The 27,091-nt window shown below is 43.9% G+C and overlaps 1 protein-coding gene across 2 annotated transcripts in view; it reads left to right on the plus strand.

Moving 5' to 3' along the window:
- The first annotated feature begins 495 nt into the window (after window positions 1-495).
- FAM131A (family with sequence similarity 131 member A) overlaps window positions 496-27,091 on the plus strand; it is a 75,727-nt gene continuing 49,131 nt past the window's right edge. For both annotated transcript variants that reach the window (XM_066603381.1, XM_066603370.1), the window contains exon 1: window positions 496-721. The gene's annotated coding sequence lies outside the window, so the exon portion shown is untranslated. The remainder of the gene's footprint in view (window positions 722-27,091) is intronic.

Consider the following 27,091-nt stretch of genomic DNA (forward strand, 5'->3'; position numbering starts at 1 on the left):
CCAGACGCCGCTGTAACCTAGAGACACGTGACGCCACCAGACGCCGCTGTAACCTAGAGACACGTGACCCCACCTGACGCCGCTGTAACCTAGAGACACCTATAATCTGTAGGACTCATTATGATGTTTCTGTAAAAATATTGGCTGATTTTTGGGGAACTGGCCAGAACATTTGAGACTGACAGCCCAGTGTCAGGCAGGTGACGCCCAGCAAATGTCAGACCCCCCTGGGGGTTGCACAGCCATCTTTTCTGTGGGGTTCTTGCACCCCTGACTGCCCAGCTGCCATTGTGTGTAGGTGAGGGGCAGACATGACACACAAGGGCTGCTCCCCACAGTCCTGCCACCACTTTCCATCGGCCTTGTCAGTATTTCCCTCCCCTGCCGCCGTGTGAGCCTCCTCCTGCCAGCTCCCTGCCATTGCTTCTCCTCTAATTACCCCTCTCCCGTCTCCCGCCCTCACGACGAGGCAGCAGCAGGGTGTTGCTGTTGATGCTATAGTCCTGGGTGACGTCACAGTCTCCGCTCATCAGCAGCTGCAGCTCCGGGGAGCAGAGAGACGCGGCAGTCACCCCGTTATCAGCGGCGGGAGCGGTTCTACGGCTCGCCCGGGTCTGCAGTCCCCCTGAGCCGCCGTCCATACACATAGCGCACTGTCGGGATGTGCCCGGACTGCTGAGGATGACTATGGGCTGCATCGGGAGCCGGAGCAGCGGGACCGGTGAGAGGAGGGATGTGTATGGACGGTGCTGTGTGGATGGGGACGGGTAGCAGCAGCACCTGTTCTGCATGTGGCCGTGTATGGCAGGTAGAGCCCGATGTACACCTGATGAGCAGAACATCACTCCAAGGAGAACTGCGGTGCATGCAATGCTCTATACTGCTGATGCTCTGCAGGCTCTGGGGATGGATAGATGCTCTGCAACTTCCAGCATGGTGGGGTGAATGCTCTGCAGACTTACTCCAAATGATTTCTCTGTATTTTGGTCCCATAGAGGGTTGAGGACATTGTAATATTTTGCAGCCTTTGCTGGGGTAGAATGACACCTGCTATAGTCCCCAAATTCTGGTAGTTTATTAGGGGGTTAATATTCAGTGCCGGGTCAGATCTATAGGTGAGGAAGCCAAAAAGAAGTTTTACTTTCTGTGCCCATTCCAGAAATGTTGCCCTCCAGAACAGAAGTGTGCAGGCCAAAGCTCCAGGAAGATGTGGGCTGTGTCACCATGGATAGCGACCGGATGGACTTTGAGCTCTATCACAGCTGATGCCAGGGAGAAAAATGGATAGAAGCGTCAGTGATTTGGAGAGAGGAGTTGGTTGTGACTTGGGGACGGTGCTGGCATCTCTGCACCTGGCATGGGCAACCGATGGGAAGGAAGAGGTGTAGCAACATGTGCATGCATAGAACATATACAGTGTGTGATATATGGTATACTATGTGTGTATCGCAGATGACCATATAGACACTGGCAGTGAACCCGTACAATTATCAATTGCTTTGTACAGCTTTTCATCAGATTTGGGTGGCAATGGCGACTGGACCTTGACCACCATGTAGGCCTTCTATAAATGATTTCATGGTAGATCTTGCTGCATTTAGTTAACCCTGGCTGAGCTAGATAATGGTCTTGTGCTTCTATAGAATGGGGATATTATTCTGCAGGCTTTGGCAAGATGTAGTAACTGCTCTGGCTGATCAGAAATTGTGCTTTTTAGGCTCAACATGCTGTTAAATGAATATGTGCTTAATGCTTTGCAGGCTTTGGCAATGGCATTGAATGGGTTTATGCAGCAGTGGGCATAACACGGTGGCAAGGGTGGGGTATGTGCTGTGTAGGTACAGGCAGGAGGTGGTTAATACTCTGTGAGAACAATGTATCATTTAAGGAGTGATACATGGAATGGCACACAGATGGAAAATGACATTGATTGTAGCAATAACAGCAGGGTCTTTTCTTTCTTTCTTGGCTGGTGGTCTGGAACGGGCTCTTACTTCTCTTGTTATTTTCCTCTTTGCTCACCTGGGTTCTTACTCTTTGCCTCCCGCACATCTCACCCCAATTTGCCTTATACATTATCAGGCTTTCTTCTCCTCATCATGTAGACAGTGCATTGACTTTCTGGGTTCAGTCACTCTAGCCCATTGTTGTCCACCTGTACAGATCTCCTTTGTAAAAGGACCTGGATTTCTTTAGCTTGTAGGTTACCTTTAATCAGTTGACGCCCAGGGCCTTTTCTGCCCTCTTCTCCTGGGGCCTCTTTCGCTCTCGTGTCCCCTGGGACCTTTATGACTGCACTACGGTAGAGAGGAGGAAGGATGACTATACTTGTGCACTTTTCCTCTCTGCTGTTTAACATGCAGCAGTGCATATGTTTACTCGCGGACCTGCGACTTGGATGCAGAGTTGTGCACAAGTCCAGGTGATCATTGCTGCAAGCAGATGCACCGATATAAGAGGGTGAGACAAAAATGATCCACATTGTCTTTTCAATGCTTTCTGTTGTAGTTCGCTGTCACCCCAGTCACTGCTGTGCAGGGTTAAACATGTTATGTCAGTTAATTTGTGACTGCAGTGCAAGAAAAGATGTTTGCCCCACTTGTGATTTGCACGAAGGAGGATAGAATGCAGTGTTTTGGGGGTTTCATTGAGGCCGAGAGTAAATGGCAGAGCATTTAACGAAAATATCCTTAGTCGCTGACTAAGAAAAAATTCAGAGGTCAACCATCAGCTGGATGCTTAAAGTTCCCTGGGATTCTCAAGGGCCAGTATTGGAACAGTATCAGGAAAAACTTTGTTTTAAAGTGTAAAGGAATCGTCCCTATAGTTCTGATTTTGCCCCATCAGACTATCACTTGTTTGGTCCCCTGAAAGAAGCCCTAAGAGGATGGAGATTCATGTCTGATGAAGAGGTGAAGACAGCAGTGCATTTAGCCTAAAACACTTTTTAATAAGGGGATACAAAAACTTGTTGACGGATGGACAAAATGTATTGAAAAGCAGGGAGCTTATGTTGAAAAATAATGTATTTTTGTCTCTTCTGAAAATTGATTAAAATAAATTCTACAGCCAGAGTGCGGATAATTTTTGACTCACCCTAATAAATAGGAACCCTAGAGGTTGTGGACTAAAAAGATATTGAACCTAGTGTTACTTTATAGCAATCCACTATGCCATATATGATGAGATTGTTGTGAAGATTTGATAAAAATGCCTTATTTTCTTTGGTCTCGGTTTACATTGTAATCACACCCATCCTTTACAGTAATTGTGTATTTATTTTTTCTTTTTTTGTTGAATAAATATTACATTTGTATTTAGCAGAAATCAGATATGCAGTGAAAAAAGTTTTGTGTAAATTAACAACATATGTGGCCAACATGTGCCTAAAGGAATCACTTTATATAAGACAGAAAAGTTATGTAGCTGCCTACTCTATCGGTCCCTAATGCACTACTAATAGTGTGCTATCATTGCCATATTCAATGCAGTACTACACCGTACATGGTCAGCTTTTAGGAAAAGGTGTTATTGAGTACCATTATATGTATAACCGTATTGCGCTAGTAGACCAGAGTTGGCTGGAAACCTCTGCATTCTCAAGCTGCTGCATATAGTTCATTGTGCTGCAAGGCTTACAGTGCATCTACATGGTTTTACTAGCTTATCTCTTGCTGCTCCCTCTGTATCATTGTCAGAATGTTTATGTATTCCATTTTTGAAGGTTTGCTTATTGAATAATGATGGAAGCAACTATGTAAGTAAGCAGCACTTCTACATGGTGTTTCTTTATTTGTGCAGCTTTATGCACTCTTTCTCAGTGCTGGTGATCTGTATTTGCGCAGTTCATCTATAAACATGGTTTTCGCTTCTGATGCAGGCTAGCATGCTATTCGCGAGGTTTTCCTGCAGTTGTTCCTACTGCATGTGCTTGCAGAGCTCCAGTACGGTGTTCTAGGTTACTATGCGCAGATTCTTTGGGGTTTTGCAGATGTAGTTTGCTTTACATCTATACTTGGTGCATGAAGAACAGATATCAAATTGAAAACCACCCAGAAATGTATAATTCTCTTTGCTTTCCTAGGTATAAAGTTTTACTTTTATAAGCTTGTGCAGCAGATTTACAAATCCAGTGTTCATGACACCCATAATGTACACTGGCACATCACAGTGCTGCCATGAAGGTAGTCACTGCCACAGCATTATCACTAGCATCACTAAGTGGTATTTCACGTCGGTTCTTACTGGTAGTAGTGCAATAGAATGTCGAAGAAATATTCTCAACCCCTTATGCGCCATGCACAGGGCAGTATAAAGAAATGGCACCAATATGACCCACTGTATAGATCTGCAGAATGCACTTTAGGCTTTTACATCTGTGTCGGGGGTTCCATTTTCGTGCTCCGTTATGGCGGAACTGAATAGACCCCATTGACAAGAATGTTCATCTGACTGGCATTTTACCAGATAAAAAAGTCCTGCATGGAGGACGTTTTCTTCTGGTATTTTATGCCGGACTTGCGATATGTAGCCATATTACCACATCTCCCTTGGATCCTCGGAGGTTCCTTTGCAGATCTGGTACAAAATACTGCATGAAAAAGTTATGCATGCAGGACTGTTTCGTCTGGTAAAATGCCGGACACTGAGTGGAAACCAAACGGACCCCATTGTAGTCAATGGGGTTCGTTGGGGGGGGGGGGGGATTCGGTTCTGTCATAAGATGGGTCTGTTTGGGCCAAGAGTTCCCCGTTTCCACAACAGAGAAAAAAATGGAACCCCCAACGCAGATGTGAAAGCAACCTAATTTTCTGTCTATATTGACTTCTATGGAAAAAGCTCATTTTGTACATGACATTCAGTGGAGAATGTGTTTTTGATTTACATGGCCACCAGGGGCGTAGCAAAAGGCTCATGGGCCTGAGTGCAAAAGTTTATCTCGGGGGCCCCCCAACGTCTCTTAACCCCTCAACACAGAGGCGTAACTTAAACCCCCGGGGCCTCAATGCAAAACCTGTAACAGAGCCCCCAACTATAATGCTTTATACATAGTACTGGGCTCCCTATATTGAGAAGAGAGGCCTTATGGGCCCCCTAAGGCTCCTGGGACCGGGTGCAACCGCATCACCTGCATCCGCTATAGTTATGCCAGTGATGGCCACCCCACATGTGTGTATATGTGTGTACTGTATACACAAACATATATATTTTATATATCTGTATCATACAGAATCCATACTGATCCCTAAAAGGGTTGTAGGTGTGAGCTCTAAGAACAGTCCTTTTCTCAAATTTATCAATTCTGGAAAGGAAAGTAGAAAGAATGTTCTAATGAGAATTCACTGTCACAGTCTAAATAATTTTGTTTTTAACACCTTCAGTTCCAGATTTAACAGCGAGAAACAGTGGCGTAACCTTATATAGCACCTGATTTGCCTGGATGCAAACTTGTAGGGCAAACCAGGCCAGCGGTGTTCTGAGGATGTACCTTATGGGTTTACCAAGCAGTGATAAGCACGGCTCCTGTTACTAATACTATAAAAGTGTTCTGGTGCATTAGTGAATGTTCGTCATCTGATACAGTTCCAGTAATGTCCCTAGAGCATAAGCTCCTACTTGACATCTATTTATTTATGCCCCAAGGGGCTGTTCTAATAGCCCATCTGTATTATTGCTTCAAGGCAACTAATGTAATGATCATTCAAGCTTTCACATCTGCATTTGGGTTTCTGTTTTCCTTTTCTGTCATGTGAATAGGAAAATGGCATCCCTGCAGGAAACAGATCCCTTCTATGACATAACTGAATGGTGCCCTAAGGACCCCATTATTATTGGGGTCTGCTTGGCTCTAATGCTGTTCTATTTTATTTGGGATTTTGAGACCAATATTTGCCAGAAGTGCTGATTGGGGTCTGCAACAACAATGTGAACAACACCTTACCTGTTAGGGGTCACTCACACGGGTGCATTGTCACCAAGTATTACGTGCTTAATACGCGGTGCTAAAAGCCTATTAATTTATTTTGGGCCACTCACATCTGCGTTCTTTTTCATGTACGCAAAAAAAAAAGCAGCATGTCATATTTTGGTGCATATTACACACAAATACAGGCTATAGGCATTTAACATGCACAGCAAATACACATTACCTGCGGATTTACTGTGTATTATGCACATGAAAAATATGTGTGTAATAACCTGTGACAATACGGCCATGTGAGTAAGCCCTTACAGCTCATTCACATGGGTCGTAGGCGACCGGAAATCGTGTGAACGATCGCACCAATCTCCCGTTTGTGCGACCATTCAGATAGCCCGGGTCCAGTGCATATATGCAGAGACCAGGATACCATCGGGCGGTAACAGAACTCAACTGCCTCCCCCTTTCCACCCCCTCGCTGGCTCTCGGCAAGGGGAGGGGGTGGGAGCTAGTATGCTAAGCTTCCACCCTCTCTCTGCCCCTTGTCGCCTGCCAGCAATAAGAGGGGGCATGATGGGGCGGGAGCTTAGCAACTAGCTAAGTCCCCTCACATTGCAAACAGTCGTCAAGGGGCGGAGAGGAGGAGGGAAGGTGGTGGGAGTTTAGTAGTTACACTGCTAAACTCGCTCCCACCTCCAGCAGCTCCCATAGGAGTCTATGGGAGCTGCCACCGTATTCCAGCCGGAAGATCGTTGCTGAACTATCTTTCCTGCCTGGCGTAAAAGCACCTTGCTGAAATGCGCACCGTATGCACTATTTTGGCTGGCCAGGCGCTTTTACGTCGCGGGAATACACCCATCCGAACTGATGCATTGTAAACCAGTGCATCAGATGGGCAGCATATATCACCCGGCCATGAAAATTGGGCCGATATTCACCCATGTGAATGAAGCCTTAGGCTGGATTCACATATCCTTTCACATATCCTGGTGCGAAGATTAGCTCCACCTCATCCAGCCCCCTCCCATTGCAAACAGTGGGAGGGGAGGAGAGAAGGGGGAGGGAGTTTAGCAGTCACGCTGCTAAACTCCCTCCCACCTCCATTCTCCAGCCGCTGTCATGAGCCTATGCAGTGGCCGACGTATTCAGGCCGGGAAGATAGTTCCAGGACTATCTTTCCTGCCTGGCGTAAAAGCGCCAGGCGCTATGTTTGCCAGCCGGGTGCTTTTACGCCTTAGGACTACACCTGTGTGATCTAATGCATTGGTGTCCAATGCATCAGATGGTAGTGTATATCGTCCGGCCGTGAAAATGTCGGACGATATATACACTCGTGTGAATAAGCCCATAGGCTGTATTTACACAAGTGATTTTCACATGCGATTTCTGTTGGACAGAAGGACATAGGAAAAGATCCCACTCATTTGAATGGGTTAATTCAAACTTGCAATTTTTTACTTGGAGTCTTTCATGGGTAAAAAAAAAATAAAGGATCACAGTTTCATATGAGTTCAATCTGTTTTTAACGCATGTAACTATGGGAACAATTGGAAAGAAAGAACCAGGCAGTGCAGATCAATGAAAATTGCAAAAGTGCATAGCAAATGCATGAAAATCACATTAAGGGTGCGGGCAGACGAGCGTAGGCGTATTTACGTTCGCACGAGCGCAACGTATAATCGCCCGAGCGATCGTTTTTCACCGATCACGACCAGAGCTAGAAAGCGTATTTTCGTTTGTTCCTACTTTGCAAACGGTCTTTTCGGCGATCGAATATGCGTTGGCGCGTATTTCGGTCGCATATGTTCCGTTTTTTTTCGAATTGCCGTTTTTACGCGCCGTAAAATCGCCCATGTGAACGAATACATTCGAAACCATTGCCTCAGATGGTCACGTATATACGTTTGGTCGCAAAAACGTGCCGTTTATGCGCTCGTCTGCCCGCACCCTAAAATTGCATGGAAAATGCCATGATTTGACTTTTTCTTGTAATGTTTGCACAATTAAATGTAATAGAAAATAATAAGAAATTAATGCCTTTTAAAACCATTTGCATTGTTTAAACGTTTCTCTTTCAATGTGGCCTGTCTAGCATGTGATGCGAATATATTTAACCGCAGCAAATACAGCATGGCCTGCCCATATTATTTTTATCCATCCTATATAACTTGGCATTATCACTTCCTGTCACATAGACCTCTGTGGCCATGGAAGAGCTTTGAGAGCAGCTGGTCAATTAATGGCTACAGGCATGAGCAAGACGACCTGACTGTGATTATTATTATTGAAGGTCTGCACCATGAAAATGCAGTCATCACTCCTCACTCCCTTATTGCAGTGCATTATATAGACTTTCCATGCTCATGCAATTTTCCTTTCTTTTTCCATAAATGTCTACAGACTGCATTTTAATTGCACTTATTTCTTTAATTTGATCCTCACGCAATTACCAGCTGCCTTTCCAAACAGCCACTTTGATACTATAGGGCATCTTTATGAAATACTGATGAGCCAGCAATACTTGTAAAACAAACCCTGATCCATGTTTCCTAATGTGATGAACAATTGTTTTTTAGGCCTTATAAACTCGCCCTACTCATTTCGTAATTCTGGCTTAGGCCAGGGCTAGGTGGCTATGGGCACAATGATTGACTTGGAATGTATAGTAGCACTACAGGTAAAATGGACAATAGAGAATCATTAAAGGGAGTCTGTCAGCTGGAATATGTTCAAACTGCAGGCAGCATGATATAGAGCCGGAGGAGCTGAGGAGACTGATATATAGTTTTATGGGGGAAGATTCAGTGTAAGTTGTGTTTTATTCATTTATATCTCTGCACATTCTGAGCTGAACAGTCCAATGGGCGGAGCTATCAGTGATTGACAGCTGTCTGTGAATGAGTGTACATGCAGGGAGGGTGTCAATCACTGATAGCTCCGCCCATTGGACTGTTCAGCTCAGAATGAGCAGAGATATAAATGAATAAAATACAAGTTATACTGAATCTTTTCCCATAAAGCTATAAATCAATCTGCTCAGCTGCAGTTTGGACAACATATTCAAGCTGACAGACTCCTTTTAAATCTATGTACGCAGGAACTATGCACACCCGTTTTCACCACGGCATTGTAATAATGACCCTGATCTTCATCTTAACCCTTTTCAATCCACTGTCTGACCTCTGAAGACATTATGATTTAAGGCTGTACAGCTCCAATGTTAGAAGATGTCCGTCGGGGGTTCTCTTTCTGTATATGACAGCCTCTCTGCTGTTGGAGCCTATCCAATGTGTCACCTCATGCAGTACTGGCTTTAGCCAGCATATAGCGCCGTTGTATAACAGCAGAAAAAGAGTAAGCCCCCCTAGGAAAACCAGAATGCAAATTGGATTGGAAAGGGTTAAAGTGAAGCTCCACATTAATAAAAAATTACTTGGCAAATATATCTATGAACTCTTTAAAAAATGTCCTAAATTATAGATCTGCTTTGAAGTTTTCACCATTAACTAGGTCATTTTGCACAGACAAGCTCCCCCCAGTACCATGAGGCAGTACAGTAGGCATGGTAAGCACCCACCAAATTAACAAGGGTAGTGAAAGTCTTAAAAACTTTAGTAGATAAATCAATCAAGAATTCATATTAAATGGGTTGTCTATGTGTTATACCATTTTTAAAAATACATCCAAATTTGGTAGGGCTCATGTACACGGGTGTTTTTAACAGTGTCGATACGAAGGAGAACTAGATCGCAGCATGCTCTATTTCTTTGGGTACCACTCAGCGCGAAACGCTGTCCATGCACAATACAATAGTTACACTGCATATGATCATGTACATGTGATATGCGGGCATGCACAGTACACTCGCAGCCATGCGTGGTCTCTGCTGGCAGACCAGCTATTTACAAATATTGGTAAAATGCTGCGGCTCTGGACACGAGGCCTTAGAATAATAAAAGTAGCGGCACTTCTATCCAGCGATCCAGAACTGCAGCCCCGCTGAGCTTACAGTGTTTGTTTTGGAACGGCTACCACCTGACCACTGCAGCCAATTAGAGGCTGCGGCAGTCACATGCTGTTCTACTGGCACCATGGCTTCCAGCATCTGAGCCGTAGTGCCAGGAGAATGACATGTGACCAATGCAGCTTCTAATTGGCTGCAGTAGTCAGGTGGTAGCAATTCCAAAACAAAGATTGGGAGAACTGCGGAGTGAGGACTGGTAAGTAGCACTACTTTTATTATTTTAACAGATTTGAGTCAAAATTTTTTTAAAAGGGTATAACATCCAGACAAGTCTTTTTAGGCCGAATGCACACGGGCGTGTTTGCATTGCGGAATCCAGAGTAGGCGTCCGCCTCCGGATTCTGCAACAAATACTGCCCATAGGCATGCTATTGAAAATCGCTTTTCCCTGTCCATGAGTGGAAATCAACTGTGATTTTCCGCTAGCGGAGGGAAAATTGCGGCATGTTCTATTTCAGAGCGGATGGCTTCCATTGAAATCAATGGAAGCCGTCCGAACCGCTGCCCTTCCGCAACCATCATTACGGAAAGGTCACAGAATCTGTGTCATTGCTTAGCGACGCCGTGGCATAATCTGTATTGCACATGTACGCCAGTCGGCACATGCGCAATACAGATTATGAAGAATCCGGACAGGTACACGGGGGTCACCGGCCGGTACAGGGTCGGATTCCGTGGAATCCGACCTGGCTGTGTGCATTCGTCCTAACATAAACAGAGTCCTAGATGCTAGTAGCAAATCTACATTGACCACCTGGTTTCTTGAGAACTTCCCAGCACCGAGTTAATCCTTTATTGTCACCTTTTTCAGGCCTTGTTAAGGGGTATTTATCTCATGACTCATACACATGCATGCATTTGTTGCAATTCTTGATTTACAGTGGAAAGAGAATAATATTGATCAGTGCAATGTTATTTCTCCCTACATGCCTATTTACTTTTTCAACTAGTTTAAAGCCCCATTTAGATGGGATGACTGTCAGACAAATGATTCCCGACGCTTGTCCCCGAAAGTACCCACTCACATGCTTTTGCACAGGAGCGAGTATCGTTGCTTCACAGCGGGGCGGCTGGAGGAGATTTCACTTCTCGCTCTCCCCCGCCCCTCTCCATTCACTTAACATAGCGCACGTTCAGTACTGAATGGCTGCTGTTCACACTGAAAGCTCATTCAGTTCATCTTTCATCATTTAGGCTGCATAAAATCCTGAACAATGATCATTCAGTGTAAATAGCAGCCGTTCAGTATTGACCTCCTGCTGGGTTAAGTGAATGGAGAGGGGCGGGGGAGAGCGAGGAGAGAAATCTCCTGCAGCTGCCCCGCTGTGAAGCAACCATACTTGCTCCTGGGCAGCAGCACAGGAGCGAGAACATGCAAGGCAATGTCAGGCATTGTTTGTCCTGTCTAAATGGGGTTTAATAGCTTATAAATTAATACGAATTTCACTATGGTTACTTCTCATTTTCACTGCAAGCTTTGCCCATCTAGTCATAATGCAAGCAGTTGTCCATTTGCTCAGCAAACAGTAGTGTTGCTAAGCAGCTTATATCACATCATTTTTCTTGCAACAAATTACTTGACAACATGTGAACAAGGTATTATTTTAGTTTTTTACATTTTGGAGGCTGAAAGGTATTTTGCATCCTCTTTGTGCCATCCAAAAATAATATGGTAAAGTAATTCCTTAGCAAAATCTACAGAGACAGAATCTAGTCACCATGATGAAAAAGAAATTGACTTTGGAAACCAGGTCTTACTGTCAGGTCTACATATGGTGAAGCCAGGTCTTACAACCCAGAATGCATGGAGCCAGGCTGTCACTCCAACTAAAGATGGAGCTGCATTGGTATCTATTAAGAGATTGATGCAGGAGCATTACACAACATAAAGCAGCCAGTAGAGGGTCACTGTTGTTTAATGACCAGTTTTTTGCATTCTGGATACATGTTTTTTGTAGAATATTTAAGTACATAATATTTAGTGGTTAATTTATTTTAAAGTGTACCTAAACTCTCAGATGACTTGTTTCATGTGTGTACATGAGGAATAACAATATTTCTGGCCATTGTATGACTTGTGTGTGCACTTTTTCGCTAGCTTTCCCCTCTGCAGGCTCCATTTCTAATTCCCAGTTTTCCTTCTGGTCGGTGGAGACTAATTGCTAAGATGGGCTGCACATACAAAGAGGACATTCTGCTGTTCTATCATACAAGCATAGAAGACATTATAGAGAAGTACCGAGCAATATAGATTTGATTCCAGTAGTTGTTTGAAACTTAAACACTTACAAAGATACAACTGCAGGTCTCTTTGCTTCTATCTCACTCAGATTCTCCTCCCTTCTTCCTTCTACTGTCCATAGACCTATATGGGTAGCATGTAATCTGACCTGGCAGTAAACTGTTAGGCCCGCTGCACACGACCAGGTTGGATTCCGCATGCGGGACGCTGAAGTGGAATCCAACCCTGTGCCCAGCCAGCATCCGTGCGTACCTGCTTTTCTTATTCGCCGGCTGTACTGCACATGGTTTGCATAGCAAGCTGCCGGCCATGCGTAGTACAGTTTTTTTTTTTTTTATTAAATCCCAGCTTTTCCCGCATAGTCGCTAGGCGATGACATGGAATCTGCAACCTTTTTGCAATGCCATTGCAGAAGGGCCGCTGGTTGGACAGCTTCCATTGACTTCAACAAGCCGTCTGTGCGGAATCCGCACTGAAGTAGATCATGCTACGATTTTTCCTTCGCAAGCGGAAAATCGTGATCAATTTCTGCTCGTGTAGAGGAAAAAGCATTTTGCCATAGCATGCTATGCTATGGGCGGTGTTTGCTAGGGAATCCTGAAGCGGATGCCCGCTCCAGATTCTGCAATACAAATCTGCCCGTGTGCAGCCGGCCTTAGTCTAATCACTACAGAGGAAAGATTGGGCTTGTTCACAACATTTAGAAAAAAAACCTCTATCTATGGTCAGCAGGTTTGGCTGACTAATGTGTATTATCTAAGTATTTGGATTCTCGTCTGATGAAAGATATAGAGGCAAAGGGTTGAAGGAGAAAGAAGCTTATTTCCCACTCCCCATTAAAAACACATGCACTCTCGGACAAGGTTGTATGGAGGAGTAGGAAGAATAGCTGTTGGTCGAATGAGCATTCAGCCAACAGCCGTTGAAGATGTAATGGCACCTTTATACCAGACTTCATGTAGCACAAGCAAGGTGTGTCCCAGCTCCCCCAGGGATGTGATGTTTGGTGAACTTTACATGTGATACTGTAGGTGTTACACAACAACCCTCCTGCTTATTCATGTTACTATGTGCATTGTCAGTATCTGTGCAGTGACGGCAGCCAGTGCTAGATAATTGTGTCAGAGGACTGCTGGGATCTGCAGGCATATGGGAAAAGGCTGATACTTTATCTTTCCTGGTCATATTCTGTACACTGGCCCTGGTTTGTGTTCCATGGTTTATTTTTTAGTAAGAATGATTGTTGGTAGGCAGCTTGTACTCTCTGACATTCTCTCATCACGCTATATTGATGGACTTCCACTTGCAGCTAAGGACACTCTTTCGTGTAGGGCTGATTAAGTGGTTGTCAACACAACACACGAGTGAAAAACTTTTGGCCTCATTCCACCCGGGATCCTGGGGCTGTGTGCCTTAGGAGAATGTATCCACTATAAAGGGCCTCCAAAGGCACAAATGGGAAATAACAAATGAAACAAAATACTGGATTTCATCACGGTTGTTCCAGACATTGTGTCGATGCACTTTGCTACTAGTCAAGTAGCATGTAGCAGCTCCCACAGGTAATTACTACCTGTCTGTAAAGAGTTGCAACTACATGCGGTCAAATTCAGAGTCCTATAGGACCACAGGCGACTTCCGGGTAAAGAAAATAGGAACCATGGTACTCAACAGTGTAATCACCATGACTTTCACCTGATGTTTCTTTGTCTTAGGCATGTTGTATGACATCTCCTATAAGGAGTTTCCTGTTCTGAGTTATACCAACAGTGACACCGCCATCATTCGTTGTTTCATTCATAAGAAAATCACTCATTACTATAGCCTTCATGAGAATCAGGCATGCTTATTTATACACACATACGTATGACAAGGCACAGACATGCCTGTGATTAATTTGCACTCGTATTTCTGTTGTAGTATTCTTTTAAGTCCAAATTAATCACATCCATGTCTGTGCCTTGTCATTAGTATGTGTGTATAAATATGCATGCCTCTCTGCATCTATTTCATTTAAGCCTGAAGAAGAACTTTAGCTGCATATACTACTGAGATAGCTAACTTTTAAAAAACGTCAGAATAAGCTGCCGTGTGTGTACATGAGGATAACACTATTTCTAGTCATTATATTACTTGTGTCCTGTATTTTTACCCATTTTCCCATTTACAAGATGTACAGCTGAATCTCAGTACTCTCAAGGCTGGTAGGAGGCGCCTGGCTATTGGGCTGGTTTCTGTAGACTGTACACAGATAACCTGCAGATTTTACTCTCAAATGTCTATGAGGACAGGCAGTGCTATTTCTTCATGTAAAATGCTGGATAGCTGGATGGAAACTTAACCGACCTCATTATAGTGGAGGTGTGGTTTCTGTAGCTAAAATGTAGTAGCTTGCAGACAGCATCTGAGTCTCTCCTTGCCTCTTTTCCCCCTCTCCTCTGAATTTCAATGAGCACCATGACTTCTCTCCCTTCTCCACCCTTTCTAAGGTCCCTTGTCAATTACTTGAAAGCAGGCAGTGGACAGCAAGCTAGCAGGAAGGCAGACAACACTTTTAAAGGGCTTATTTGCGAACATGGTGTTACACAAAAGCTTGCTCAGCTTGCAGCAGATCACAGACTACATACTCACCATTCTGCGTTCCCCAACCATTGCCAGATCTCCAGTCCCATCTGGTCTTCGCTATTGGGTGCAGTGAGCTGGAGATGACGTCCCCAACAAAAGGGCCATGTGACTGCTGCTGCCAATCACTGGCTCCCTTTAGCCAGAGAATAGCTGTGGCGCTCACGGAACTCAGTGTCAGGTTGTGATCACTCCCTTCCTGGAAGTTAAGTTCAGATGGGAGCAGAAAGTGGTGAGACTCAGCGATGGGGGAGTGCAAAAGGGTGAGCATGTAGTCTGGGATCTTACTGCTGCAAGCTGAGTAAGCTATTGTGCAACACCATGCCCCCGGATAACCCTTTTTAGACCTTATTCACACAAGCATGTCTAGTATCGGCGCATGTGTATATCCGTATACGTTGTGTCTATTTTTTTAGTCCATGTGTGATTCAGGTGTCATCAGTTTAGTTTTTTTTTCAAATGGTTGAGTGTCATTAGAGAAATTGAACCAGAATAGGACATGTTGCAATTTTTTTTACAGTCTTTGTATTTAAAAAAAAATCATGTCTGTATAACCCACTCACTGAAATGGGGCAAATTGGTCAGTGAGTTGTCCATGTGCAGTAAGCTGCAAATATGGACAGCACATGGACTTGAAACTCACTTGTGTGAATAAGGCTTTAGAATGATTTTTTAGCACAAAAATATAATTTTAGGTAAATAAAGTGTATAGCAGTTTTGTGAGCTATCACACCGGCTCTCCTATAAAACACAGGTTGTTTAAAAACTTAAGGGGAAATTTAATAAAGCCGGCATCTCTGACACCGGGCTTAGTATGATTTCCCCCAGCGCCTGGTGCGCTGAATACATGAAGAGGCGTGTGCGTACATTTCTGCTATAATTTATGCCACTGTCTGGAGTAAATTACTTATAAATCTGATGGTCCAAAGCAGCCATGCCCCCTCATGACAAGCCCCGCCCAATAAAAAAAAGTGTCAGGGTAGGCGCAGACTGAAGAAAAGTCGCAAAATTCTGTGCAAATTCTTGTTAGCACAAAGCTTTGCACTCATTTTTACTCCAATAGCTGCCCTTAATAAATCTGTAATGAATGATGTATTATACAGTAATAATAAACCATACAATAATATTGCTTTAATTCCATGTAAGTCCATTTGTCCACAGCAGCGCATTACAAACTTGTGATCTTTAGGACTGTAGGATTCGTAGTTTTGTAGTTGATGTATTAAAGGGGTTGTCCCGCGCCGAAACGGGTTTTTTTTTTTTTCAACCCCCCCCCCGTTCGGCGCGAGACAACCCCGATGCAGGGAGGTAAAGAAAGCTCACCGGAGCGCTTACCTTAATCCCCGCGCTCCGGTGACTTCTCTACTCACCGCTGAAGATGGCCTCTTCCTCCGTGGACCGCAGCTCTTCTGTGCGGTCCACTGCCGATTCCAGCCTCCTGATTGGCTGGAATCGGCACGTGACGGGGCGGAGCTACACGGAGCTACACGGAGCCCCATAGAAGACTGCAGAAGACCCGGACTGCGCAAGCGCGGCTAATTTGGCCATCGGAGGCCAAAAATTAGTCGGCTCCATGGAGACGAGGACGCTAGCAACGGAGCAGGTAAGTATAAAACTTTTTATAACTTCTGTATGGCTCATAATTAATGCACAATGTACATTACAAAGTGCATTATTATGGCCATACAGAAGTGTATAGACCCACTTGCTGCCTCGGGACATCTCCTTTAAATACAAATGTCCTCTGTGTTTAGAAAATGTAATAAATATGTTACAGAATCCAAATTTATCTTTCTTGGGTCTGTGTGGAAAAATTCTGCATTGCTATAGTAACTAAAACTGCATATATTTCTGCTCTATTTGAAAAGTAATTGTAGCGTATGATGTATTAAATGTAATATATTGTGCATAATATTTAAGAACACATTGAATGTGGGCCATATTAATGCAAAATAAAGTTGTGGAAAGAAAAACTAGGGCAGTCGAATATTATGTGTAGCTGTTTGTATGTGTGTGTGTGTGTGTGTATATATATATATATATATATATATATATATATATATATATATACACATATTCACAGTGGGGGGGGGAAAGTATTTAGTCAGATACCAATTGTACAAGTTCTCCCACTTATAAAGATGAGAGAGGCCTGTAATTGACTAATTGACATCATAGGTAGACCTCAACTATGAGAGGCAACGTGAGAAAAAACATCCGTTCTTGTGATCATTTTGACCCAATTGGGTGAAATCTTGTGTGGATCCCCAGATCGAGGGCGTGGTCTCATATCTCTTCCATTTACTAATTATTGCTCCCACAGTTGATTTCTTCACACCAAGCTGCTTGCCTATTGCAGATTCAGTCTTCCCAGTCTGGTGCAGGGCTACAATTTTGTTCCTGGTGTCCTTCGACAGCTCTTTGGCCTTCACCATAGTGGAGTTTGGAGTGTGACTGCTTGAGGTTGTGGACAGGTGTCTTTTATACTGATAACAAGTTCAAACAGGTGCCAATACTACAGGTAATGAGTGGAGGACAGAGGAGCCTCTTAAAGAAGAAGTTACAGGTCTCTGAGACCCAGAAATCTCGCTTGTTTGTAGGTGACCAAATACTTATTTTCCACCATAATTTGCAAATAAAGTCGTTAAAAATCAGGCAATGTGATTTTCTGGATGTGTTTTCTCATGTTGTCTCTCATAGTTGAGGTCTACCTATGATGTCAATTACAGGCCTCTCTCATCTTTGTAAGTGGGAGAACTTGTACAATTGGTATCTGACTAAATACTTTCCCCCCCCACTGTGTATATATATATATATATATATATATATGTGTGTGTGTGAGGGCCCTATTGCATGGGACGATTGTCAGGTGCAGAAACGCCTGACAGTCGTCCCAGCGATAATCGCTCAGTGAATGGAAACAGATCGGGCCGGAGTTTGCTGCAGCTGCCCACCTCCATCCACAGTAAATAGGCTGTCATTCATAGATGAACGACTGCCCGTTTACATGGGTCGATCACCGCTTGATTTTTATGCCTATTGAAACTGAACTACTAACAATAAGCGAACAAATTAACTTTTGTCGTTCAGCCATTGCCAGCATTTACACTGAACGATTATCGTTCAGATCTCTGTGATCCAGCAAAAATCGGAACAATTATCATTCCATGTAAAAAGACCCTAAGAACCAAGATTAAAAGCAATAAAGGGGTTGTCCAGGAGTGTAAAGGCCCATTTACACGCAACGATTATCGCTCAAAATTTGCTCAAAAGCCATCGTTGAGCCATAGTCATTGTGTGTAAATGCTCCCACCTTTCACTCTTCGGCTTATCGATGATTTTTATTTGCGCATAAAAATTCATTGTTCAGCTGGAGTTTGCTGTCCATGGTGGAATATTCTCCACGGGAGCACTGATTACATTGTATTCAGCCTTCAGCCCCACGGCAGAACAAAGGAGCTGAATGCAGAGAACAGACCATGTGCTGCTGCCTGTATACAGCTCTAGGAGGCTCATTTACATGCAAATGAAAGTGATAAGCTGCTAATGGACATTAGCATCCTTGAGCAGTTTATGCAAAATGATCACTCAAATCCTATCTTTTGAACTATTATCTTTGCGTGTAAATGGGCCTTAAAGGGGTTGTCTCGAGGCAACAGTGATTTTTTTTTATTGCCCAGTCCCCCTTCTTAAGCATACATTACTATGCAGCAGTGTAAACGGCTTTTAAAGCCGGTTTCTACTCACAGTTCTGGTGTTTCATCAACTTATAAAACGGTTCCCAAAGATGGCCGCCGATTCTTTTCCCAAGGTGCATCGCTGTTTTCTCCCATGGTGCACCGCGCTTGCTGTAGCCCGACGTGTCTCCCTGACAACCAGACGCCCCGCAGCCGCCGACTGGACCCACCGCGGCCGCCGACCGGACCCCACAGCCACCGACCGGGCCTCGGGATTGAACGCGGCCGACCACGGCACACGCTCTTGGGCCACAGTCACTCACCGCCAGGCAGCAGGTAACCGGCGCTAGACCCCAGCTCCCCCGCGCTAGGCCCCTGGCCCCAGCGCTAGGCTCCGGGACCACAGCGGTAGGCCCCGGGGCCACAGCGGTAGGCTCCGGGGCCCAGCGGTAGGCTCCGGGGCCACAGCGGTAGGCTCCGGGGCCACAGCGGTAGGCTCCGGGGCCACAGCGGTAGGCTCCGGGGCCACAGCGGTAGGCTCCGGGGCCACAGCGGTAGGCTCCGGGGCCACAGCGGTAGGCCCCGGGGCCCAGCGATAGGCTCCGGGGCCACAGCGGTACAGTCCCCCCTGCGCACACATCACCCCCGACCCCTCACTTACATGGGCAGCTGGGCGGCTTCACGGCAGGGCTGCTGGGCGGCTTCACGGCAGGGCTGCTGGGCGGCTTCACGGCAGGGCTGCTGGGCTGCTCAAGTTTCTTTCTGCACCCCTCTCTAAGAGAGGATGGTAGCAGAATGGCCGCTCCAGCGCGCTCCCGAGAAGTTACAGCTCGTCTGCGCATGCGCAGAAGAGCTGTAGCAGCGAGCACACTGAAGCGGCTCGTGCTCAGAGCAGAAGACCGGACTGCGCAAGCGCGTCTAAAAAAGCAAGCTGCCAGCGAAATTAGACGGAGCCATGGAGACGAGGACGCTAGCAACGGAACAGGTAAGTGTATAACTTCTGTATGGCTCATATTTAATGCACGATGTATATTACAAAGTGCATTGATATGGCCATACAGAAGTGTATAACCCCACTTGGTTTCGTGAGACAACCCCTTTAAGGAATGAAGCTTACAGGAAAAAAAGCTGTAAAATAAATAAAAATAACCAATACTCAAAGGTTAACTTAGCTTGAAAGACAATACATTTCTAATATGCCACTCCTTTCCCCACAATTTGCACTCTGTTGGTAGAAATTAGACCCGCTTTAGCTTCCTTAGGGGAAGATAGAGCAGAAAAATCTATTAGATGGGTAAAAGCAAAACTTTACACATATTCCAGTAAAGCTAGCTCTAAGTTCACAGGAAAATTTAATGCTTATCTTAGATGAAAGCAAATCTATCAGCTTCATACTGCTCAGTGCACAATTTCATTTCTGTTCTTCACTTCATAACATATCTGGTCCTATCTACACAGGAGAAGTAACTAGCTTTCGTCCCTTAACCTGCCTTATGTATCTGAGAAGGGTCGTAGATCCTGAAATGTCCCTATTACCTAATAACCCTGGGCATTATTAAATCTCTTTCAAATTCTAAAAGCCCAGGCCCATATCAGATGTCTCCTCTTTATTTAAAAAATGGCTCTTTTTCTGTCTTCCCATATCACATCTTTCTTTAGCCACCTAATAACTAAGGACCACTCACCCCTTGAATTATCCGAAGCAAATTTTACTGCGAGCCCTAAGCTGGGAAAAATTGACTTGCATTGTATCAACCTCTGTCCAATTATTCACAAACTCTTGTCTAGTACACTAGCTCAGTTTATGTCAACTCTAGTTTCTCCTGACCAAACTGAATTTCTACCCTCTCTCCAGACTACAGCAACATGGGACTAGCTCCTAAGGTAATCTATCTATGACTATCCATAAATGTCTACTGATGCTCACAAATGGGGTTCGATGGATTGTTTGACAAAGCAAAAATTGTTTTTTAGGCCAATTTTCCCTTATTTTTGATATTAAAAAGGAACCAGGAAACATTGCTCTCTATCTCCATTCCTTTCGCCTTCTCAGTGGAGCCTCTTGCTCAAGCCATACGGCACAATTTGAATATTACCCGCTACTCGCTTGCCATACACAAAGTCAAATTCAGCATATATGCAGATGACCTGTTGTTGTTGCCATTATTATTGGGGTTTTCTTGGGAGAATACTATTGATGAGCTCTCCTCAAGATAAGTCATCACTAGTTGATCGGCTGTGGTCCACTGCTCAGGACCTCAGTCCATCAGCTGATTGGCCGCCTGCTGTTAGCACTGCTACACATGGGTGCAAAGCGGAATTTGCTGCTACAACCCCAGTGTAGCAGTCGGTGCTTGCAATTGCAGTCGCAGCTCTCATTAAATTCAATGAGAACTGCATCTGCAGTTACAAGCGCCAGCTACTACACAAGGATGGGAGCAGCAGCTTCAGCTGTATACCCCTGTGTGTTGTGGCACTAATGGTTGATGCCCGATCAGCTGATCGGCCAGGTTCCTGAGCGGCAGACCTCAGCCGCTCAACTATTGATGATTTATCCTGAGGATAGGTAATCAATAGTATTTCCCTGGAAAACCCCTTTAATAATAATTTTATTAGGAAACCTCTTGCTTCTGTCCAACCTGATGAAAACTCTCTTTTTACTTTTGGTTCTCTAGTCGTGGACTTTAATAAATTAGTGGCAAAGGGAATTGGCCTTCCTTTTAATAAAGACCCCTCCTTAAACTTTGGCTTCAAATGCAAAACTTCCCATATGTCCTACCTGGGTATTGAACTTTTCCAAAAGCCAACTGACCTTTAAATCTGTAATTACCCTAAAAATTATTTCTTGGTTAGGCTGATTGACTAGCATTCACATGTCCATTCTTCCCACACTGATGTACTTATTCAGAGCTTTTCCTATTATTGTCTCCTTTAAATCCCTTTCACGAATACAAGACTGAATCGACAGTTTCATTTGGGCAGGACCCAGAGTCAGTAGATATAAAATATAGGACATAGGCACGGTTTTTTTAACGCCGATATTCCTATTGCGTCAAAAGATAGGTATTGTCCTACCTTTTGATAGCAAAACACCGGCCGGCAAAGGCAGGGGGAGGGAGTTTAACAGCGGCTAGTGCTGCTAAACAATGATAGGTTCCTCTAGTGAGGCATTTAAAGTCATTAACCCTTTCCAATCCAATTTGTATCCTGGTTTTCCTAGGGAGTTTATTCTTTTTCTGCCGTTATACAATGGCGCCATCTGCTGGCTAAAGCCAGTACTGCATGAGGTGACATGTTGGATAGGCTTCAACAGCAGAGAGGCTGGCAATATACAGTAAGAGAACCCAGATGGACGTCTTCCAACATCAGAGCCTTAAACCATAATATCTTCAGACGTCAGACAGTGGATTGGAAAGGGTTAAAATTGTTTTGCGAAGCGAAGGATTCCGGGGCTGTGGTTTCAGTGTGCTGCCAGACGTCGCAGCCAGCCGTGAACAATCGCAAAAAATAGTCGCAACTTTGTTCACGTGATTTTAGGCTCACATAGTTGCTACTTCTTAGCACTGCTATCAGAGCGTTAAAATGAAACTCATTTGGAAGAGGCCTTAATCTGCTAGTTTTCAGCCTGCAGTTTTATATGGGTCCTACCTGGCCATGCTGAAAACTGTGACACCTTCTGTACTGTAAGATATGGCATGCTGCTCGCATGTTCGAGTATTAAATGATTCTACTCAGTTTGTTGGTGTAAAAATGAATCCTAGTAAACACAGAAGAGACGTTGTCAGCATCGTATGTATTCATCAATTACCTTCTACATTAGAAAGCTACACTTTTTTATTTGGCTTAGGCCAGAGTCACACAAGAGCATTTGCGCATTAAATTTTTGTGTGCGCAATACACAGAAAATAAAATCCATTGATTTCATTGGGTTCATTCACAAACACATAGTAGTGCAGGAAAAGAACCTATTTGACTTTCATTAAAGAATTTGTCCAATTCTATTGGCTGGTAGCATTGATACGTACTTTCATTGCGTGCGAAATTTGCGCATGACTTGCACGTGCAAAAAATACAGTAAAAATGCAGTTGAACACGCAAGTTTGCAACTTTCACTCCACAAAAACGCACGCAAATTTGCTAAAACACATATGAATTCGGTCTTAATCCCTAGCTACAGCCTCAGCAAGGTTAAACTCTTTTTTTTTTCAATTTTGAGAAATGCAGCAGTGACCTCTGCTGTTATTAAGGCTGCTTTAACACCTGCATTGGGGCTCAATTCAGGATTTCTGTCTCTCTGCTCAGTTTTTGGAGGAAAGAAGGTGATATAAAAGGAAAAAAAAGTGATTCATTTTTTTCTCCATTGATTTCAATGGGGTTTTAAAAAACGTGGAAAGCAAATGGGAAAAAAAACTGAGCAGAGAGCTGGAAACACGGAACTGAATCCCAATGCAGGTATGAAAGCAGCCTGCAGCAACCAGTTCTGTAGCTCATTTCTTCTGGCCTCTGGATCACATGACAAACACTCTGACTTTTGCTTTGTGCCCTGCAAATAATAGGGCAGCTTTATGTCAACAGCAATAAATAAAAACAAGCCGACACGAAATTAAAGCTGTGCTGTGATTGGTTGCTAAGAGCAAGACAGACGGTATTGCCATTTTGACATTAAACTGCCCCATAATCTACAAAACACAGAGCGTTGGTCATGTGACCTGGAGGCTAGAAGAAAAGTGTAGAATACAGAGCCTGGAGGGGACGAGCTACAAAACGGTATTCTTCACAGCAGAGGTCATTGATACTGGGATGGATTTCAAAAATGAAAAAAATTCATAGTGCTTATTTAAAACTGGGTTTATTTAGGTAAATCTTATAAAGTAAGGCATGACTTTTATAAACTCAAATTCAGTACAGGTGTAGTATAGGGGAGTTTGGGAATGACACTGTTGAAAACCTATTTAAATGTAATAGGTAGGTGGCTTTGTTAAAATGTGGCTATTTTTATCATAATTTGTAGAGTCAGTGAGCAGAACTGCTAATCTTGATGTCGCCGTGACATTACCATTTCACAGCTTGTATGTAAATTCTTTTTGTGGCGTATTGGTCAGCCTGTATTTGTATAGCTGAGTTATTTTTAAAATATGTCCTTTTATTCATACAGAACAGAAATAAACTGAAAGCTTTCCGTTTTTTAAAATCCCATTCAAATTATTGGGTAAAAAAATTGATCCATTTAATTTAGTCTCTCTGCTCCAAAAACGGAACAGAGAGATGGAAACCCTGATCGGAGGGAAAATGCTAGTGTGAATGAGCCTTACTTAGTGGGGCTCATTGTGCTAACTGGGGGCATTTTAACCTGCACTTGGAGCAGCGTTTCCCAAGCTTTTCACCCTTGGTATTTTTTTTTTCTGTACCTTCAGAAACCCCTACTCAGATTACTTTTCAGAAACAAATGGCAAAAAACCAGTAATACATAATCAAACTACTAACGACCACTTGTCTGTATGTTTGTGTGTGAGTGCTTCTTATGCTCCACCCCTGGTAATGTCATTGCTGCGCCCCCTGGTGATGCCATCGAAGGTCCTACAACATATATAAATCACAGCATATATAAAACACTGAGTCTGACTGACAGAAGAACAACACAGTTTGGGCTCTTGGAAGGGGAGGATAAAAAACAGACTGAGAATACAACAAAACAGACATAACTCAGTAGTCCTGACAGAACACACTGACCTACCTCCACCACAGAGATCCGGTGGGTTGAAGGACCTGTGGTGATGTCACTACTGTGGGAGGAGCCAAGCTGTGTTTGTCTTTTGTGGTAATCAAGCTACTGTGAGTGTGATGTGCCACCAGAAACACTGGGACTATAATGTCCTAATAAATACTAGTAACTTTAAATAGGGCTGGGCAATTAATTAGATTGATTCACTTTTAATGAAGAAGAATTTAGATTTTCAGCGGAATCATGAAGCTGAGGGGAGCAGCATCAGGATGGGGGGATATAAGGCAAGGAGGCTGGAGAGTGCGGCAGTATGCTGTGCACCGATGAACCGGGGAGAAATCAAGCATTAGTAATTGTGGTGCAGAGGAGAGGATGCATGGAGGGCTCTATGATAACAGTGGAGCAGAGGAGAGGACAGTATGGGGGGGGGGGGCTCTATGATAACAGTGGAGTAGAGGAGAGGACAGTATGGGGGGCTCTATAACAGTGGAGCAAGGGGAGGACAGTATGGGGGCCTTTATGATAATAGTGGAGCAGGGGAGAGGACAGTATGGGGGGCTCTATGATAACAGAAGAGAGGACAGTATTGGGGCTCTTTGATAACAGCAGAGGAGAGGACAGTATGGGGGGCTCTGTGATAACAGCAGGGCAGAGGAGAAGATGTATGGGGGACTCTATAAAAACAGTGGAGCAGAGGAGAAGACAGCAAGGGGACTCAATGGTAACAGCAGAGAGGACAATATGGGGGTCTATCTGGTAACAGTGGAGCAGAGGAGAGGGCAGTATGGGGGGTGGGCTGTATAATAACTGTGGATCAGAGGAGAGGACTGTACAAGGGGCTGTGAGTACAGCAGAGCAAAGGACAGTATGGGGGCTCTATGATAACAGTGAGGGAGAGGATCTATGGGGGGCTCTATGATAACTGCAGAGGATAGGACAGTATGGTGGGCTGTTAATGTGAAAACAAGTCCATGGCAGCATCAGGTGCAAAATTCAATATAAAAAAAACTTTCAGCCACAAGTTTGCTTTTGTCAAACTCATAGAAGAGAGAAAAGAAAAGGTATGGGGGGGGGGGGGGGGGGGCTCTATGGTAACAGCAGAGAGGACAATAGGGGGGTTTATGTGGTAACAGTGGAGCAGAGGAGAAGATAGTATGGGGGGGCTGTGTAACAACCGTGGATCAGAGGAGAGGACCATACAAGGGGCTGAGTACATTGTGGGTACTGTGATGCCTGTTCCTAGTATATGGGCCTAGTATATGTGTCTGATATGTAAGTGCGTAGGATTGGAGATGTTGAATTGCAATACAAGATCAATTTGTTTTCCCTCAAGATAAATAGCCAGCAGAGCTGTCTGGCAGCTGCTTTCTCTACTCTCTACACCCTCATCTATCCCGAGAATGGGGGACAGTGTTCCCCCTATTTCAGAGTTCAAGATCTATTCTCCCATTTATGTAGTATAGTGGGGAATGGAGCACTAGTTGCACATGCGCAGCAGCGACTACATTACTCTCATTGGCGCAGACAGAGATGGCCAAGTGCTGTGCTCGGCTGTTTACGTTAGCCCATTGAATTTAATGGAGTGGGACCGCTCCATTCATTTCAATTAGACTGACGGAAATAGCCGAGTGCTGTGTTTGGTTATCTCTGTTGGACCCATTCAAATGATTAGAGACACAGTTTGCACTGCTCCATTTATTTCAATAGGCTGACTAAAATAGCTGAGCCAAGCGCTTGACTATCTGCCTGTGCCATTGAGAGAAATGGAGCCGCTGTTGCGCATATGTGACCAGCGGCTCCATTCTCCACTACACTGCAGAAATAGGAGATTGTAACTTGAACTGTGAAATACAGGGGCATGGGTTCCCCATTCTTGGGATTGTTGAGGGTCCCAGTAGTCAGACCCCCATCTATCTATCTATCTATCTATCTATCTATCTATCTATCTATCTATCTGTTTTCACCCTTGTAGTGGATAGGTGTAAGCTAAAAAAAATTACCCCATTGCCAGAATAGCCTTTTAAGTTTCTCAGCAATTAAACAATCCTTTGATTAGTTTCTAGATCGGTATCTCTGTAGAGATCTTCATGATGCATTAGCAACATTAGCTGTTTTCGTTAATAAAGGTATATAGAAATACAAAGCTTCCTTGAAGAAATATTGTTAATATTTTTTGGCTTTGTTGCTTAGCCACACCGTGAAGGATTACAATTAATTCAACACAAGCTGAGTAAGCATAGTTTCATTTAATATTTTCTACAATTATTCTCAAATATGGCTATGCTTCCAGGAATCCTGGTACTTAAATCTATAGAAGAACTTGATAAAAGTAAGTACAGTAAATTTCCTTTCATCATGCATCAAAGGACAAGATTAGTGCTACCTTCAGATATTCTAAATTATCCGATGGTTGTAGAAAAGTACACAATTTGAAATAAAAACTCAATTTTTTATTAATGGTTGATCAACTTTTGCGCCCCTTATGACCGACCACTACTTCACTGAGGGACTATATGTCCAGAAAAAACTGAACTATTTCTCACTGACTGGACTAATAATAATAAAATTTAACTTACTTAGGTTAACATCTATCATAGAAAAAACAAACATCTAGTAACTGTGTGTTACTACACAAGTAAAGTACCTATTCAGGTAGACACAATTTTTAATTTTACATTGGGCCCGTCTCACTTTTTTTATCATAAAAGTGAGAAGTTGTTATGTGTCAGACTGTTGGTAGAATAGACTTAGTTATGATCAGACGTTTATACCCAATATTGTCTGGGCCAAGTCCATCTAATATGAGTGCTGTTAATGCCTTCTCACAAGATTTTGTTGAAGAGGCAAACAACACATCAACCCTACGCGTTTCACTCGAGGTAAG

This window comes from Eleutherodactylus coqui, chromosome 1 (assembly GCF_035609145.1).
Source record: "Eleutherodactylus coqui strain aEleCoq1 chromosome 1, aEleCoq1.hap1, whole genome shotgun sequence".
In the NCBI taxonomy this organism is placed as follows: Eukaryota; Metazoa; Chordata; class Amphibia; order Anura; family Eleutherodactylidae; genus Eleutherodactylus; species Eleutherodactylus coqui.